Source organism: Equus quagga, chromosome 19 (assembly GCF_021613505.1).
Source record: "Equus quagga isolate Etosha38 chromosome 19, UCLA_HA_Equagga_1.0, whole genome shotgun sequence".
NCBI lineage: Eukaryota > Metazoa > Chordata > Mammalia > Perissodactyla > Equidae > Equus > Equus quagga.
The window spans coordinates 41,235,546-41,244,515 of NC_060285.1; positions in this window are offsets into that span (position 1 = coordinate 41,235,546).

The window sequence follows — 8,970 nt, forward strand, 5'->3', positions numbered from 1 at the left end:
TGATTTTTTTCTTTTAGAAAAATCTTAAGCTTTATAAATAGTAATAAAAACGAATTCATTTAATAAGACGCAGGCCGTGTTCGTTGGTGGACTCTCTCTGTGTGCCATTTTCAATAAAACCCTAACAGGTGCAGCACAGCCAGCCAGACCCTCATAAGCCCAAATCAGATCTCCGCTGAGACCTCCGGGTGGTTCCCAGATGCCAGCCCTGTATCCGCATCACGTGGGAGCTTGGGAGGGTTGAGGGCCGTGCTGTTGACCTGCTGATTTCCACCTGAGTGAGAAACTCCTGCGGTTTGCGGCTTCCAGATGATTCTGATACTTATCCAATATAAGAATCACAGGTGAATGCAGACCACCTCCCTGACGTCTCATGCTATCAGCAAGGTGAAACGCCTCTCAGTCTAGCCAATGCCCACCTTTCATTCAAAGCCGGATTCTCTCGTTCACCCTCACTATTTAAAGAACCTCCAAGCAGACTTGGTCTGGCTTCCCTGGCTCATGCTATTTCCAGGGTCAGTTATGTTGCACTGTTGTCGGTCTCCCATGCTAACTTGTGAGGAGTTAGGGAAAACAAGCTTGAAGCTCCAATATCAGGCCTCATGCTTGGTACAGCAGAAGCCCCCAAAACGGTGGTGGAGGAACAGTAGGCCTCTCACAGCAGCGCCGCCCCTTTGCCAGCAGTCAGTTCGATTCAGCTTTTGGCTGCCTTGTTTTATTGTGACCGCTTCCTTCCTACACATCTCTTGTCCCAGTCTCTAGCCTTATTTCTCACAAGACGTGTATAAAATGACCCAGGATAAGTTAGCTTCTACACACGCACCGAGATCAGGACTACACTAGCATATATTTAGGGGTATATGACATTATAACAAGATCCTGCTGTATTGCAGGCATCTGCCAAGATCTCACATGTGTCCCCTCTTGGTCATCTTTAACAGAGTAAACTGTGCATTGGACAAGCAGACTTGTGGGGTAATCATGAAAGCAGCTTTGTTTTGCCCCCGAGTGTCCCTCTAAGCCTGGTCGATGGGGGTGACACACGGGCCCTCGGATGAGCATTAAGTTAGGTGCTGTGGTTTATCTGGTTACTGTAAGAGAACTTCTCAGTCATTTTCAGTTACAAAGACAATCTCAATTCATTGTGCGGAAAGAGCATTTAAAACTTCACCACCTGGGTCACAGGATGAGAGAAGGCGGGCTCCTTTGCCTCTTTGCTAAGCACTTCTTCCTCACGTGCTTGCCTGGACTTCTAGCCCCAGCAAGGTCAAAGCAGGCGGTGGGAGAGGCAAGGGCAGAGGATATCAGGGGGTTAACAGGCACTGCCGTAAGCGGGCTTCTCATACCGCGGGACTGGCCCACGTTTGAGCTGTTTTGCGTGGCCAGTTCTTCAGAGGCTTCAGGTTGGCAACATTTGCCTGAATTTCCTGTGATGCGAGCAGTGCGTTTTCCTCCAGCTGCTCTTCTCTCTCAGAATCTGGTTTTCCCACAGTCCACTCCACACAGACTCTTGGGCAGGATTTAGAACAGTCCAGGCTGGCTCTATCTGCCACAAGCCTGCATCCAGTGCCCTTTGCCCCGATTCTTGGCCAGAAGGCCCAGCCAAACTCCCAGCAGCCTCTCCCTCCCTCCCCTGCCAAAGCTGCTAGCCCCCCACAACCGCCAGGCGCCCCAGACCAGAGTTACACACCAGAACTCTCTCCAACTTCAGGCAAGAAATGAGGCGAGCAGCACCCTCCCTCCCCTCAGTGGCTCCAGGGAGGCACCACAGCATAACTCTCCAAAGAAATGTCCACAAAACCCATTTCTCCTTCCATTTGCTCAACCCCTTCAAGGCTCTTTCAAGGCCTTATGGGTGAAGGGCTTCTGTGGTCGTGTAACTGGTTAGCGAGCCTTCTGCTCTATCCGTTCTTAGGAATGCAGCATTTACCATAACTTAGTGTTGCAGCTCACCATTTACATCTGGGTAAAACAGAAGTTTTTGTTGTCCAAGATTTGCGTTTTCCTAGCTGACTGTTATGGCACTTAATATCTCATCCTTATAAAAGTAATTTTTGATAGATATTGATGTGTTTGAAGTGTTAAGATCAGTTTGACATCTTTCTGTCCTGAAAATGCTTCTGAAATTAAGAAATTGTACCTAAAGCTAAATTTTCTGAAATTTTCTTCTTTCCATTCTCTCCTATCTAAATCCTTTTTTGTAAATAGCCCGCTGGCAGCCTTCAGTTTGACTGGCTCTTCTCTACAAGCGTCCAGTCTTTCCCCAACTGGGCCCTGAAGAGCTCGATTGTTAATAGATATTCAGAGTCAAATAAAGTGGGTAATCCTGGTAAGACAAAATTAAACAGCTAATTTTTTTTACTATAGGATTTATTAGAGATTTAAATTTGCAAGAGGAAATATAGTATATATACAAATTTTTTTAAACAGTTTGATAGCGGGACCACTTTTTTCTTAGAGTATCTTACAAGCATAAAGTTCAGCAGAAGTCACTTTGAGAAGCAATGAATTAATGCACCAAACAACCCTCTGAAACTTCCTTAGCCTTCAGCTTATTAAGGTCAGAAACCATAGATGATTTATATCTGTATTCACAATGCCTGCCACAAAATGTGCACCCAGTAAAAACTTGGGAAGAATAGTTGACGGGTGAGTTACCACAGGTAATTTAATAAAAAAAAAACTTAGAGAGCTTTTTCACTGCATGGTTCTAGGTACATAACAGTTATTAGTTATTTAATAAATAATTGTGGTACAGCTTGCTGGTTTTTTTTTTTTTTTTTAGTTTAGAAGAATGGCTTCCACCATGCCACGAATGCTGATAAAATAAATTGAATTGTATCAATCCTGCTTTTACACTTTCAGTGGCATCCTATGCAGCATTTTCCTGTCTCCTTTAGCATGCCTTTCCAGAACTTCCAGGCTCTGGCCCCGACTTACCTTCCCAGCTCTACTAGTTACTGTCTGTTGCCCGTCAGCATTCATTTCCACTCCCTTTATAAGTTCTTTAACAGGGTCTGGAAGCCTGGGAACTACATTTCCCAGATCCCTTTGCTGCCAGCTTCTAGATGTGATTCTGTCAGTTAAATGCACTCATGCAGGATTTGGTAGAGAGAAAGGAAGCTGAGGCTGTTCTTCCTCTTACACTAGGAGCAACTCGTGCACGGATTGCAGCAGACTGAGTTTTTGCAGCAGCCATTCTTTATTCTACTGTCTAGCCCAAGACGAGGTACAGCTATATATTGGCAGTAGCATCATACTGTTCCCAACCGTCCACAAGGAAACAGCATCCCCAAACCTCTGGGTAGCAGCGATGCTGACATGATCTAAACACTTCACAACAACCCCCTGACTTCTACTTTCCCTCCCTTCCAGCAATTTTATAAGCACCTAATTCCCTCTATTAAAAGTTTCCTGCTAGAAATACCTAGAGTGTTTTCTAATTTCTGCACAGAAGCCAGCAGTCCTATCTCCGCCAAGCCCCGCTCCTCCTCCTGCACCCGTCCTCTGTCAATCACTCCACTCTCAGTGCTCACGTCCTTCATATCCTTTTATGTGCTCTTGCCTTTGCACAGCCATCCTCTTCCTAAAATGCCCTCCTCCCACCCCCATTTTTCTTTCTTTATTAGGCCTTCTCACACGCATCTTCCAAAATCCAGTCCAAATGGCCCTCCCTCAGGAAGAGTGAGTTGGTTTCCCACCATACTGTGAGATCCTCCAAGGCGGGAATTAAGTTTTTCTCATCTAGGGCCTAGCACTGTGCTCAATGAGTATATGAATAAATGGTCCACCAAGCTGAAGAAGGATACACAGTATTGCACCTTGAGTTATCAGGGCAGCTGTGCCTTAATATGCAATGGCAACATGAAAATAGTGAGTACAATAAACAGCAGTTTCTCACCAGAACAAACATTCACTGATTCTCACCACAATCAAACCATGCATAGCCTCACCCCACCAAAGTCATGCTAATCATTTATTCATTCAATAAACATTTACTGTTACCATGTAAATGGAAGTAGTCTTGGTGGAGGGGCTTTTTCTCTCTTTTTCACCTTTTTTCTCTCTTTAATAATGATAGAGAATTATAGAAATGTAGTGCCCAAAGGAATCCTGAAAATTGGCTTATTCACTCTCCTATGTTTTACAGGGGGAAAGAGAGGCAAGGGGTTTCAGTGACTGGGCCTGGATCACACAGCTGCTTAACCACAAAGCTGGGCCAGAACACAGGACTCCAAATAACCCGGTCCAGCACACTTGTCCCCACGCCATGCCACTCATCAAGCTAAAGCAAAATCTTTTAACAAAATGTTGAAGGAGTTGTCCATACATATCTATCCAATTTTCAGGATGTGTGAATTTTATAGACCACAAACTTGGGTGTACAGAACGTTCTGACATTATTACACCTTATTACAGACAGTCTTGTTCTCTTTGCACAGCAAACTGTGCAAAGCCATCTTAACATTGGACCTGGGTTTGGGGCAAAGAAATCGCCAGGTAGAGAACAAGAAATAGGGGTGGGAGGAGGGCGATGCAGGCAGAGAGAATGGCTGTGCAAGGGCAAGGACGCAGAACTGCAATTATTCTGTGATCTTTAAAATTTTTATCAAGATGCTAAAAACCCTCTTACTGTTGACTATAAATATTAAGGGAAATGAAAAAGTAGTAAAACTAATGTAGTTATGTAATTTAAAACATTAGAACATTGAGAATTAAAGTGTTTTTCAAAAACAATAGAAGAGCACTTCCCTCTTCGCTGTATAAATTATGCTGAGCACAGACCGTCTCCTGTGTCCTGAGGGATGATTATACTCCTTTCTAAGTTTGGGTCAGCTTCCAAATGTGACCTTTCACACATTCAATTCCATGCAATAGCTCTAAGATTTCCCTTAACGTGAAGGTTCTGCAGGCAGGACTTTCTCCGGGGCCTCTTCAGACTTTCATCACAATCACTTTCCTCACGTGTGGTGATCAGTTCACCTCCATTAAGCTCCTCTGACCGTGCATCTCGAGTCTCTCACAGGTGCCGGTGTCAACATCCTCACCATCAACTCTCTCTTCTCTTTCATAAATTCTCTACGTTTATGTTTGCTTCAAACTTCACCTCCAGCATTATCAGTTTTTGTTTCTTTGCTTCATTTCATGTTTCTTGGCCAATTCTGTCTTTCAAGTATTCATTTTATTAAAATGCCATGTGTGTCATCAGGAAACGCAGTGACAACGTGACTATGTGCTTTGCTACCCACATGAGTAGACAGACTTTGTGCATGGACAGCGGACTATGAAAGAAGTGATGTGACTGGTCACTGGTCACGATGGGCATCTGTTATTTATGCAGCGTTTGTGGACGGAAGCAGTGAAGTTTGTATTTGTATGAATTACATACACTTAATGTATTACATCATAGTAACTGAAATTTGAGCCCTGTTATTGGAGACTGGTGTTATTTAACTAAACACAGTAACTGACGTGTGCATATCAGAACTGTAGAAAGCAAGGACTTCTTGCATATATTTTGTGATTGAAGTTAATTTCTATTTTAAGCTCTCATTCTGCCTTGTGGCTGAAATTGATCTGTCGATTCAGAATAAGATCTATCAATTCAGCTCCCCTCTCCCACACACGGACACTTCCTGCCACTCTCTAGAAGCAGCACTTTTCGTAGCAAGTATTAAAAACATAATTCAAACAGGTAGAAGCGACCAGGGGCCTAGTTGGCTCACATCATCAGCAGCACAGAGTGGGATGATGACTCCAGCTTGTTTTCGCTCCCATCCCTTCCGTTCTGCTTACTCCATATGTCACTTTTATCCACAGGCTGCAGCAATTACAGCCACACTATCCAACTTGAAAGGAAGAGAAAAAACAATTCTTTGGAAGTTCTTCCAGAAGAGTAAGAGAGAACTTTCTCAGAGTGCCCTGGAAAATCTCTACTCTGTTCTTCTTGGCCCAAATTGCCTTCCATGGCCATTTCTAGAACAATTACTGGCAAGGGATATAGGACTACCTTTACTCCACTTAGCCTTATCCTCGAAACTGAAGCACCTGGGCTCTGTCGGGGAGGGGTTGACACCTGAACAAAATTTGTGTTCTGTTAGAACAGGAAAAGCAGGAAATGGACGCTGGCTAGCAATAGCAAATCCAATACAACTCCACCCCCTCTCCCCGCAGTTACCTGCGTCAGGGCATGGGGAAGGACAACTGGTCCTCAGTCCTCATCTGTTCATTGACATTGGCTGAGATGTCCCCTTTTCCTTGCTCTTCAGTCCCTATCATCCCTTTTGACTTCCTCGGACACCAAGTCCACCCCCAGCATCCGCCGCTGGGCCTTCCTCATCCAACCACAAGGTGTCTCCGAGTGTGCTGCTCCTCAGCCCCACGTTTACCACACTCCTTGCAGCCCCTAGGAACACCGTTAGTTTTGTAGGATGATGATCTTTCAACTGCTTTATGCACAACTCAGGGGCCCAGGAAAGTCTCATGAGGTTGTCTCTGACTTTCTCTGCCAAGATGGTTTCAGGTAAGACCAGGATACAGTCTCATGTCGTGTTCAATCTGTCCCTTTGGAGCCGCCATTTGTAAAGCTTCACCTTGGTGTGCAAAGCAATTACCTTTTTCAACCGTGCAAGGCCACTATGGTAAAGTATTTCAATCATTTCAAAGGCATAAACTTTAGAAAAACTCGTCTTCTATATATATAAAGGTGTTTATTGTCCGATTGTTTGTAACAACAAAAAGCTATACACAGACTAAAGTTCCAACTCCATGGATAAATTGTGATCTATTCATATCACATACTACTATTGAATGCTTTGATGAAATAAGCAGATCTACATACATCAACATGGATATATCTAAAACATATAATGTTGAACGGGAAAAGTAAGTTGTAAAAAGATATGCACATTTTACATTACACCTATTTTTAAAGCACTTTTGTAATACAATATGAAAGAATAGACATAAAATTCTTTATTCTAGCATCAGACTAGGGTTGCTTCTAGAAAGGTGAGAGTTTAAATGAGAAGAGATTGGCAGGAGTGCCTGGACTGAATCTACGATGTTTAGTTTCCTCTTTAACAAAGGGATCTGAAGTCAGTATGGCACATGGTAACAGTGGTAATTCTGGGATGTGAGTCCTTGCGTCTTTGTTATATTAATCTCTATACTTTTCTGTATGTTAGAAATACTTTGTAATCTTAAAATTAAAATAAATATTTTAACATAATAACTTTAGAAAATGACTACTACCTGTTTACCATAAATCAACGGTTCCTAGACTTTGAGTTTTCACGGGTGCAGGAGGTTGTAACGTCATCGAACGTCTGCTGCCGCTTCCTGGAGGACGTTTGTGCATCCTCACTGTGCTGGACTCGGCAGAGGCCATGAACTTGCTTTTTCCAAAGAAATGTGTATGGGAGTGGTGTGTGTCCCCACAGAGCGGAAGCTGTCAGAGGTTGCTCGTGGTCTTCCACATCTGTTGTTTCCTCTGCCAGGAAACCCCCATGTCCCAGAGAGGGGCCGCTCTGCCAGGGTCTCTGCAAGGAGCAGAGACGGAGCCATCCTGCAGTGATCATGTCGCATGAGCAGAAATAAAAGCTGTTCTCAAGTCACTGAGATCTGGGGTTGTTTACCACCTCAGCCTAATTCAGGCTTTCCTAACCGGCACAATTTTGAAAGCATAATAAATGAGGAAGAACAGCATGGGCTTTCAAAATCACTATTAACACCTCCCAGCATCATCTTTTTTTTTTTCCCCCCCTGATGCAGAAGACATTATAGGAAAATAAGGAAGAGTTATTTAAACTCAGTAAATTCAACTCTTTGAACTATGCCCCCCTCAGCCCCTACTGCCACAACCTAATTTGGCATCAGGCTTATGGAAAGCTCCATCACAGACTGGCTTTTGGGATAAACCAGTGATTTCAACCTAGGGTGTACAAACAGTTTTCATGGGATAGGTATAGATTCAAATAATTTTAGGGGAATCAACTTTCTTTCTATCTTCATATTCCATTTGTATTCATTTCTAAAACTGACAATCTTGGTAACTTCTAAAACTGATAAACTGGATAGCCTTGGAAATCTCTGGGCAACTGTTACACGCTGGTATGTTACTTTGTGTTATATTGTGTTACAATAAGTTACTTTATGTTATGCTGTGTTTGTTGTACTGTGCTGCGTTGTGTTGTTATAGTACTCTGTTCCTATCTTTCTTTATCCAAGCCCTTTTTCTCCCATTAAAAAAGAAGAGTTTACTTGCCACACAATCGAAGGTTACAAATGTGCACTGTTTGGGGCATGGAAATCTGTGGGAAGTCCATCAGAGGGACAATTTTAAATATGGGTATCTGTGCTGGGAAAGTGAATGACTAATGACTGGGTACCAAATCCTTCTGCACATCAGGTGGCTTTCTCTTGCTGTCAACACCATTGAAGCAAAACTAAGCCAGACGTCCACTTATCATCAAAAAAAAAAAAAAAAAAAACTGAAAGAGCACGAGGTCATTTTTGGCAAATAACTCAGAAATTATTCGAAGAATTGAGTTACATTGCCTAAAAGAGTTTCTTCCAGTATCATTACTTATTTCTGTGATTGAAGTTCCTTGAAGCTTACAGCTAGAACAAATAATAAATCAGATAATATTGAAGATGATTCTTCTCTCATTCTGGCAATAACAAATATTCATCATAGATAAATCAACTAATTTTTTAAAAGCCCCATCTATCTCACTAAAAGGTAGATTTCTAAACAAAGCACTACTTTTAATGTTTAACAATGATTGATCAATATTTGTCATATATTTGTGTTTTTTAATCAATTGCGTACTAAAAAATATAGATAACTTAAGCCTTATAGTCAGAGAAAAATTTTGTAATTTAAATTCTAATTTATATACTTATTTTTGTTACAGAGAAATATATATGTAAAATGTAATATACATAGCATTATGTGTAACATTATAT